This window comes from Alligator mississippiensis, chromosome 2 (genome assembly GCF_030867095.1).
Source record: "Alligator mississippiensis isolate rAllMis1 chromosome 2, rAllMis1, whole genome shotgun sequence".
Classification (NCBI taxonomy): domain Eukaryota; kingdom Metazoa; phylum Chordata; order Crocodylia; family Alligatoridae; genus Alligator; species Alligator mississippiensis.
In genome coordinates, this window is record NC_081825.1 from 48,694,357 (window position 1) to 48,704,255 (window position 9,899).

Here is a 9,899-nt window from a genome sequence, read left to right on the forward strand (position 1 = left end):
TCACCCACCTGATGGAACATACTGGTGCAACATTTTAGGTATGGGCCTTACTAGAGTAAAGATTAATAAAATTGTTGATCAATGCACATTGGTCACAATCTCTAGATCCAGGTCTACAACAGTCATTATCCCCACTCTACCCTATGGATCTGAAATGTGGGAGACCCACTGTTGTCATCTCAAGAGCCTGAAGAAATATCACCAATGATGCCTTCAGAAAATCCTCTGCATCAGGTGGAAAGATCACCACACAAACATTAGCATCCTTTCTTAAGCCAATGTTACAGCACTGAATTAGTGATCCCTGAATACTAACGTCACTGAACCAGACACTGTATGGGGAATGCCCAACTCCCAACTCCTAAAACAAGTCCTCTATTCCCAGCTTAGCTGCAACTTGAGATATCATGGCAGCTAGAGGAAACATTACAAGCACAAATTTAAGGCATATCTCAAGAAAATGGACACTGACATCAAGAGCTGGGAGGATCTGGCTCCTAACCAACTACAGTGGTGCTGTAACCTCAATGAAGTGTCAGCCCTCTTCCAGGTAAAGTGTTGTGCCCTCAAAGCAGAGAATAAAGAGTGGAGGAAGGTAAAGGCCTGTGCCCTGCTCTCCCCTGCGGAAAGATTTGCAACCTCTCTGGACATATCTATAACTCAAGGATTGAGCTCTTAAATCACTTCAAGACCCATCAATAAGCCACGGTCAAGATTATTCCCAAATCAAGGGATTGCTGCCGCCAACCATGGTCATTCTTTTTGTAACAAGGTCTCAGGGAACACTGGCTGTATCAGAAGCATAGATGATACAGCAAACACAAAAACCATCCTGAAGGAACCCTGTGTGACCAGTGACACCCTTCAACACTGATGGAGTCTGATGACAGTAGGCATACCCTTATTCTTCATAAGAAAATTTAAAGGGCTACCTAAGTTTTAGTTCTTTAATTTTACCTTTGTTGCCTTTGCTACTGCATGAGACATCCTATGCCAATTACAGGCTCCTCTGAAAGCTTTCTGAGGCTTTGGAATTTTTTTCCCACCGTTATTATGACTTAGATTAGATTCACCCAAAAAGATTCATATTCAGAGGTGTAACTTTTTCAGTGTCCTGGGCAGAAATACTGCTGAGTACAGACAGCAACAGGAGCAGGTACTGAGCATTCAACCCAAGAAAGTTTTTTTTAAAAAACAATCTGCAGATATTTTATTGACAACCAAGCATGTTTGACTGACAATTTTTTTTCTGACATATGTTTTGTATAATACAAATGTAACCCTTCTTAGGCCTTGGATGGCAATAACAAGGTCCAGGTTCAATTTTAGGGATTTAACATCAATTTTCTAAATCTGGCTTGAGCTCCCACCCCAAAACTCAGAAATTTTAATGGGGTGTTCTAAAGCAAACAAAAATACATGCTCACAAGCAATGTTCAACTGAAACAGATCTTATTACAGGGGAAAAAAGGACAAACATATGACCACAGAGAAAACCTTAATCATTAAATATTCACTGAAACCCAAACAGTTAATTTTCACTAGCACTGGAGAGGAGATGACCAAGAGGGGATTTAACAGCTGCCTTTATGTACCTGAAGGTTGGTTACAAAGAGGATAGAGCTAGACTGTTCTCAGTGGTGGTAGATGACAGAACAAGGAGCAATGGTCTCAAGTTACAGTAAGGGAAATTTAAGTTAAATATTAGGAAAAAACTCTTTCACTAAAAGGGTAGTAGAGTGCTAGAATGGGTTACCCAGAGAGGTGGTAGAATTTCCATCCTTGATGGTTTTTAAGACCCAGCTTGACAAAGCCTTGGCTGGGATGAGCTAGTTAGGGATGGTCCTGCTTTGAGCAGAAGGTTTGACTAGATGACCTCCTGAGGTCCCTTCCAACCTTAATTTTCTCTGATTCTATTATTCTTTATCTCTCTGAGACTTGGACAACCCTGCAAGAATGCATACTATAACTTTATTAGTGGAATTCTGTAGAATAGAAACAGACATTTTATCATTATCCTTGGCTTGCCCAGATTGGGATTGCACATCTAGCTACCCTGTAATTTCCGTTTGCCCCAAGGGTCTCATGCATTCACTTGCCTGATTTTCACTGTGGTGGGTGGGTCCCGACTCTTGCCTGCGACTTCTTGATATTATCTGAAGGTACCAATTGGGAGATGTTCTTTTAATACCACATCTGGCCAACAGCAAACCCACTAGGGCTCTCTTCTGGGGCTCCAACCTCCCCTGCACCCCGTCCTAGCATACCCAGATGTTATTCACCACTGTGTATACCAGTTGGTCTTCCCAGGTGCATTGTTTTAATTTCTTCTTTTCTCTTATAGGTCCATGACCGTTGACATTGTCAGCATTGATGGAAAGGAATAACACTGACTATCAGACTTCTCTTCAGTCTCGGGTAAGTCTCACATGAGTTCAGATACATCCCAGTCTTCTTTCTCCCTTAGCAAAACAAACAAAACAAAATAATTCCATTCCTTTTACAGGTTCCGTGACCAGGAACCTGGTCCTTTTCCATCTTTTTTTTTGTTTTGTTTTTTTTGGGGGGGGGGGGGAGGGGCTCTAGCCAGCTGACTCATTTCCCCCTTGCTCCCGCTCTGGGCTGACAATAAAATACTGGCAAAAAAACCCCAAAACTAAGTTGTAACTTAACTCTCAAGCTAATATTGGCTGCTCATCCCAGGGCTGGCCAGTTTCCAGTGGAGCTCTCTGCCATGAGATAAAAGCAGCCCAGGAGGTGGGGGCATTCTCCCTACCAGGGTTTTCCAGCCATGCTGAGCTTCCAGAGCTCTATTGCCAACTCTCTATTGGCTCTTTGGGGTTGGGATCATTCCACCTGATGTCTTGTGTGCTGGGACTCCACTCCCATCTCTCTTGCTGCACATCTGGTCTCTCCCTTGGGGCCACTCTAGCCACTTGGAGCAGCTGCTCTGAAACCACAGTTCCCAGGCACTTGCTTGCCCCATCTATTTCTCCCCTCACTGCATCCACACCTCTGGCCATGAGTCCTTTCTTGTTTTGCTTGTCTCTTTCATGCATCCTCCCCTTTAAGGCACCACTAGACACCTTATTCACAGCCCCCCATGTTTCATCTTGGGGCTTGGAGGATTCACCCATGTTGGAGCTAGGTTGCTCAGTATGGTTGCCTTCTGAACAGCATTGGGATAGGAAGTCTCCTACCACATTGGCTCAGCTGGGCCTATATTCTATGTGAAAGTGGAATGATTGTAAAGCTAAGGCCCATCAGGTTATCTGTGTGTTAACCTCACAAATGGATTTTAGCCATTTTAGGGGGCCATGATTGGTTTTTAAGATAAACTCCTGGACCAGTAAGTAGTAATGTAAATACTCCACCCCACCATTTGATGGCCAAACATTCCCATTTGATGGTTGCATACCTTTGCTCAAGTGGGTTAAACTTGCAGCTGGCATAGGCTATTGACCTGTCTACCCCAACTGACTCTTGGGAGAGCATGGCTTCTATGTCCTGATTGGAGGCGTCAGTCTGCAGAATAAAAGGATGCATAAAGTTGAACGTTTTTGGATGACGTCAGAGCAAAGTGCTTTTTTTGATTTTCTGGAAAGCCTCCAAGCTTGCTTTATCCCATTTTACAGGGCCACTACCTTTTTCTTTCAAGATGTCCATTAAAAGTGCAGTCACCTCCACAAAATGAGGGATGAAGCATCAGTAGTAGCTAGCTAGCCTAAAGAAAGCCCTCATTTGTTTACGAGTTTGTGCCATCTCTTATGGCTTCTACTTTATCTGTTAGCAGATGGATACAGCCCTGTCCCACCGAGAATCCTAGGTATTTAGTTTCTGCCTTCTCTAACATTCACGTGCCTGGGTTGGTGGTCAAACTGGCTGAATGGAGTTCCTGGAGGACCACCTAGAGGGCTGTCAGATATTGATCCCAATCATTGGTGTATATGATAATATCATCTAGATATGCTGCTGCATACTGTTGGTGAGGAGCTAGGACCCAACCAATGAGTCTCTGGAATGTTGCTATGGCACCATACAGGCTGGGTGGCATGCGTTTGAACTCATACAAGCCCCTTAGAGTGCCAAAAGCAGTTTTTGCTTGGTCCTCTTTTTAAATGGATACTTGCCAGTATCCTTTTGTCAAGTCCAGATTGGATATAAATTTAGCCTGCCCGACCCTCTGTAGCAATTCACTAATCTGGAGCATTGGAAAAGCAGCAAATCTTGAGATGGTGTTTAATTTTCAGAAATCAACACACAGCCTTAATGATCCTTCCAGTTTAGACATGGCTACTAAGGGGCTCCACCAAGGACTCCAAGGTTCAGTTATCATCCTCTATGCCAACATTTTGTCAATTTCACTTCATATTAGGTCATACTGATGGTAGGGGATTCTCTTCCCTTTCTCTCTCCCCATGCTTCCTTCCAGAGGGATGATGTTCTGGGTTATCCCTTCTGCACAGCCAGGGTTCTCATTAAATACATCCCAAAACTCTTGCACTAGATGTCTTAATTGCTCTCTTTTGGGCCCCTGTTAATTGGATCCCTAGGCTGACAGTTTTAGCATCCTCTCATTCCTTCAGCCTTTTGTTAGACTCTGGTTTTAATTCCATGTCTGCCACTGCCTAGATTGACACTAAGCCCTTTGTTTCCTGCCATAGCTTCCTCAAATTAACATGGTATATCTGTTTCTCTGTTTTGTGCCCAGGGCATAGCACTTCATAGTAAGACAAGTTGTCCCTGTTGATTATCTCAAAGGGTCCCTGCCAACATGTCAGAAATTTGCTAGTAATGCTGGGTAGGAGCAGTAATACCTTCTGTCCCTCTCAGAATTCCCTCACCTATGTCCCTTTGTCATAATACTCCTCTCACAGTAAACAACAAAGGGGGTACTAGCAAATCCCACTTCCAGGGTTTCTCCTGGGTGCACCGGTGTAACATGTTCTTAAGAGTTCCATTGAATTGGTCCACTAACCCATTTGTTTGGGGATGATATACAGTTGTATGTAGGTGTTGAATTTTAAGCACCTTGCAAAGACTACACATGATGTGAGACATAAGACTTATTCCCTGACCAGTAATTATTTCTCTGGGAATGCCAACCCTCGATATCCATTTAAGTAATTTTTCTGCCACCTGAGGTCCTGTAATTGAGTGTAGCAGGATGGCATCTGGAAACCAGGTGAACTGATTGCTGCTAGATAAGCTCTCGAGGTTGAACCAAACCTGGTCAGTGGCATTGTCCGATTCCTCTCCTACCAGACCTACGTGGCTCTCCTCCTGAGCTCTTACGGCATCCAGGACCTGATAAATTTTGGCCCCATCAGATATGGTAGATCTGAGGCTAGGCCAATGGGCATCTGCCTTGCCACATTGAGCACTTTTACCCAGTACTTCCTTGGAGGGTACGATAAGAGTTGCCTGGGCATGCGGACCATTGGGACTGCTGTTACCTTGGGGGCCCAGCCATCAGGAGCCATGTCTGCCCAAATCAATGTTTGGGCACAACCTGTATCCAGGATGGCTTGTACCTGCTTGCCCTCTACCTTGGTCTACACTGTAGGTTTCTCTTTCTTTCCCTCTAAACTAGCTTTGCCTATGCTGTAGTCCATCATCTGTACTGGTCCACTGGATCTCGAGTCAGTCCAGTATATCCACACTTCAGAACGTGATTCCCCCAATCATGGGACTGACCAGGGGGTACTGTTACACTCCCTAGCCATATGTCCTGCCTTTCCACACCAGAAACAAATCACTGAGGCACTCTGGACCTGGTGAGCTTCTTGGGTCTCTTTCCTTTTGGTCTCATGCCATATGGTATTCGGTCCTCCCTTCAGCCCCCTAGCCTGGACACTTTCGCCTTGGGCACTGTCAAAGTCCTTGGCTAAACATAATGCTTCTGCCAACAGTTTTGGGTAGTGACACTGAACCCACCACTGTGCGTTCTCCTCCAGGTCAAGGAGGAATTGTTTTTGCAAGATCTGGTTGCAGATGTCTATCTTGGACACTTTCTGAGGTCTTAGCCATTTTTTCAGCATGTGCATCAGATTTTGTAGCAGGATCCTCAGAGACTTTTCTTCTTTCTTCTTCCTCATTTGGAAGGATTGTCAGTAACTCTCTGGGTTGATATCCAAATTGTATAGGATTTCTTTCTTTATAACAATTGACAGCTTCCCCGTGAGACATTGCCTTTTAGGCAGCTTATGTCTGCCCAATCAAGAGCACATCTAACTGTCCCACTAGTGGCTTCAGTCTAACCTCAAGGCCAAAGCTCCCCAATCAAAACTTTCTAAGAAGGCTTCTGGGTCATCCTGTGGCAAAATCTTAGGTACCTCCAGTTTGACTTAGTTCCTCTTTGCTCAAGCCTGTTGCTGTAGCCATTGTTCCTCTAGGGCAATCTGACATGCCACTTGTTGTTGCGGTTGTTGTAGCAACTGAATCACTAAGTGCAATGATTGTTGAAAGGGCTCAGCACCTCCCATCACTTCCATTGAGAGATCCATGTTTCTGTCTTCACTTAGGTCATCGGTGAGTCCCCAGCCAATGCACCACTTTGTCAGGGCTTGGCCCAATTGGGATTGCACATCTAGCTACATTGTACTTTCCCTGTCCTCCCCATGGGTCTTGCACATACACTTGCCTAGCTTCCACTGTGATGAGTGCCAACTCCAGCCTGCCACATCTTGGTGTTATTTGAAATTACCAATTGAGAGGTGTCTTTTAATATCACAGCTAGCCAACAGCAAACCAACTAGGGCCCTCTTCTGGAGTTCTAACCTACCCTACACCCCATCCTAGTGCCACCCAGATGTTATGCGCCACTGTGTATACCAGCTGGTCTTCCTGGGGGCCTTGTTTTAATATTTTCCTTTCTTTTATAGGTTCATGACTGTTGACACCACCTGCTTTGATGGAAAGGAATGAAAAGGACTAACAGACTTTCTTTCAGTCTCAGGTAAGTCTTGCATGAGTTCAGGTATGTCCCAGTCTTCTCCGTCCCTTAAAGGGTGTTTACACACCCCTCCTGGGGAACCCTTGTGTCCATAAAAGAAAAGAAAACAAAACAAAACAAAACAAAAACTGTTCAGGTTTTTACCCCTTCCTTTTACAGGGTCTGTGACAAGCCTGGTCCTTTTCTTTCTTTTCTTTTCTTCAGGGGGTTGGGAGAGCCTTTAGCCAGCTGTGCCACTTGCTGCTTTCTTCCTATCCCGGCTGACAATAAAATAGTGGCAAAAAAACCCAAAACTAAACTTGTAACATGACTCTGAAGCTCGGATTGGCTGCTCATCCTGGGGCCAACCCATTCCAGCCGAGCTACACCCACCTCCTGAGCCACTTTTATCCTATGGCATTCTGCCTGCCAGGGTTTTCTCACCATGATGAACTCCCACAATTCTATTGCCGACTCTGTCAGCTCTTTGGGGTTAAGATTGTCCCACCCAACATTTTGTGTCCCGAGACTCCACTCTCCTCTTTCTCGCTACACTTCTGGTCTTTTTCTTTGTCCTCTGCCCTAGGGCCACTCCAGCTGCTCTGAAACTGTGGCTCCCAGGGCACTCCCCACTTGCTCACCCCAGCCATCTCTCCCCTTGCTGCATCCACACTGCCGGCCATGAATCCTTTCTTGTTTTGCTTGTCTCCCCCACAATCTTCCTACCTTATTGTTTATGTTACCTGGTTGGATGTACAAGATTGTTTCAGTAGCAGCATAACTAAGGCAGGATAGGTGGGGCACCAGCCCTGGGCACTAACTTAAAGAGGGCACCAGTATGGCCAACAACTCTTGCAGCATTCACTCAAGTGAAAAGAACCCCTCCTCTCCCTCTCCCTCCCCCCCTCCAGTGGTCAGCATAATTCCATCCCCCTTTCCTCAGCTTGATATGCCTCTGTGTTTCAAAAAGTAACAGAAATTTTGAAGTAAAACCATTTACTGGTCCACATCACTTTTCTAAATAGTCATAGGTGACAGGTATATTTGACAATCCTGCTGTCAGTGTTCCTCATTGCTGGGAAAGGGTTGATCAAATAACTGGATTTTTAAAGTTGGCAAGAAGAGGGTAGGGGCATTCTGTAAAATTTAACTATCTGTTCCAACAGACTTTGGCAGCCCTTAGGACATTTTCAACTGTTTTCTTGAATGTGATTTTCCCTGAGACACCATCACTAGAAAAAGTTAATCTCACGTTACACATTGAGGTTGAAGTCAATTTTAAAGATGATTTTCCCCATTTCTTTGTTTATGCAGTGCATAGCAAAAATCCAGTCTATTACTCTGACTGTTGCTGTAATAAAGGACTTCTGGAACTATACAACATGATACCTGCTATATATCATCTGTTCAATAATTTAGAAAATGATATATCCAGTCTGCTGTTCTCTCCTATCATAGTGAGATAGTCTGCTATCCTTTCCTATCATATATCACCCTCATAGGGAAATTAAAAATAACAAGCAAACCCGACTTGAATTTTAAAATAATAAGTTCATCTCTTACATTTTTGTTAATGTGTTAATCATAGTTTCCTAGAGCTGGGGCCTGAAAAATAAACAAACAAACAAATTCAAACAAGACAAAAAAGCAGATACAAAATTTGTTGGATCATCATACTCAACAAACAGTCATTGGATGCTTAATGTCTAGTTGGAAGGACAGATCAAGGAGGATTCCCCAGGGGTCTATTCTGGATCCAGTATTATTTCAAATCTACACTCATGATTTAGATGATAGCATTGAGTGCACACTTAGCAAATTTGTGGATGACACTAAGTTGGATGGAGTTGAAGACACTCTAGAGGGCAGGGTTAGGGTCCAGAATGACTTGGATAAATTTGAAAAATCGTCTTCAATCAAACAGGTGAGAATAAAAAATGACAAGGGCAAAGTCCTGCACACAGAAGTAAAAATTACTGCCTCAGCTGTAGTACAGCAGAGAAGAACCTGGGGGTTACAATGGACAATAAGAAAATATGAATTAATATTGTACTCTTATTAAAAAAAAATAATTAACAGCAAACTGCAAATAAAGAAAAGTAACACTTCCATTTTGTATGTAGCACTGATGAGACCTGAAAAGATGCCTGAAAAGCAAGACTTATAAGAAAAGACTGAAAGAGCTAGTCTTATTCAGTCTGAAAAAGAGAAGCCCAGGGAGGGATTTGTTGAGGCTTCAATTACTGGACGGGTGATTATAAAAAGGATGTAAATTAGCTCTAGGGGGCAGGACTATAACCAATACCCTCAAACTGCAGCAGAGAAAATTTAAATTAGAAATTAGGAAGAACTTTCTGATTATGAGGGTGGTGAAGAGTTGAAACATGCTACCTAGAGAAGCTGTGGAAATTTTCATCCTTGGAAATTTTTAATCAGGGATGCTCCTCCCTTGAGCACAGGCGTAGATTTTATTATGACCTTATGAGATTCCTCCCAACCCTTCTTTCCTATGATCATGAGTCTTTTACACTTTTTCATTTGGAGTTGTTATAGTTCTAGCTTTTCATTGTTTCATCTGACTTCAAATGCACGTGTGAGTGCCGCACAAATACCAAACTGAATAAGTGATGAAACAGTGCAGTTATCCTTAGATCTTTAAGTTAAAAGACAATTTAACTTTCAAAAAGACTACCCTATATGTACAAGAAGCACTTTGCACTTTATCATTTCTAACAATTGGGGGTTATCTTTATCAAGAGGACCTTTCATTCTTATGCCATTCTTTTCACTTTTATGTCTGTTATGTTTTCTGCAAATTGGAACTTCCATCTTCTTCCCCATAACTAAGCAACAGTAAATTCCTTATATTGGTTGCATGATATCCCTCCATTAAGAGATCATGGGTGACTGCTGCCTCCTGAGTCGGGGGGGGGGTACTTGCCCCCCCAGCAGTATGTCAGTGACT

The 9,899-nt window shown here is 43.4% G+C and overlaps 1 long non-coding RNA gene across 1 annotated transcript; it reads right to left on the reverse strand.

Annotated features, from left to right (window-relative positions):
• Positions 1-1,213: 1,213 nt before the first annotated feature.
• LOC109281408 (uncharacterized) lies at positions 1,214-8,581 on the reverse strand. Its single transcript, XR_002088051.2, has 3 exons — positions 8,498-8,581; positions 3,419-3,525; positions 1,214-2,462 (listed from the first exon to the last, which is right to left on the reverse strand). It is a non-coding gene; the product is annotated as an uncharacterized LOC109281408 (long non-coding RNA).
• Positions 8,582-9,899: the final 1,318 nt, after the last annotated feature.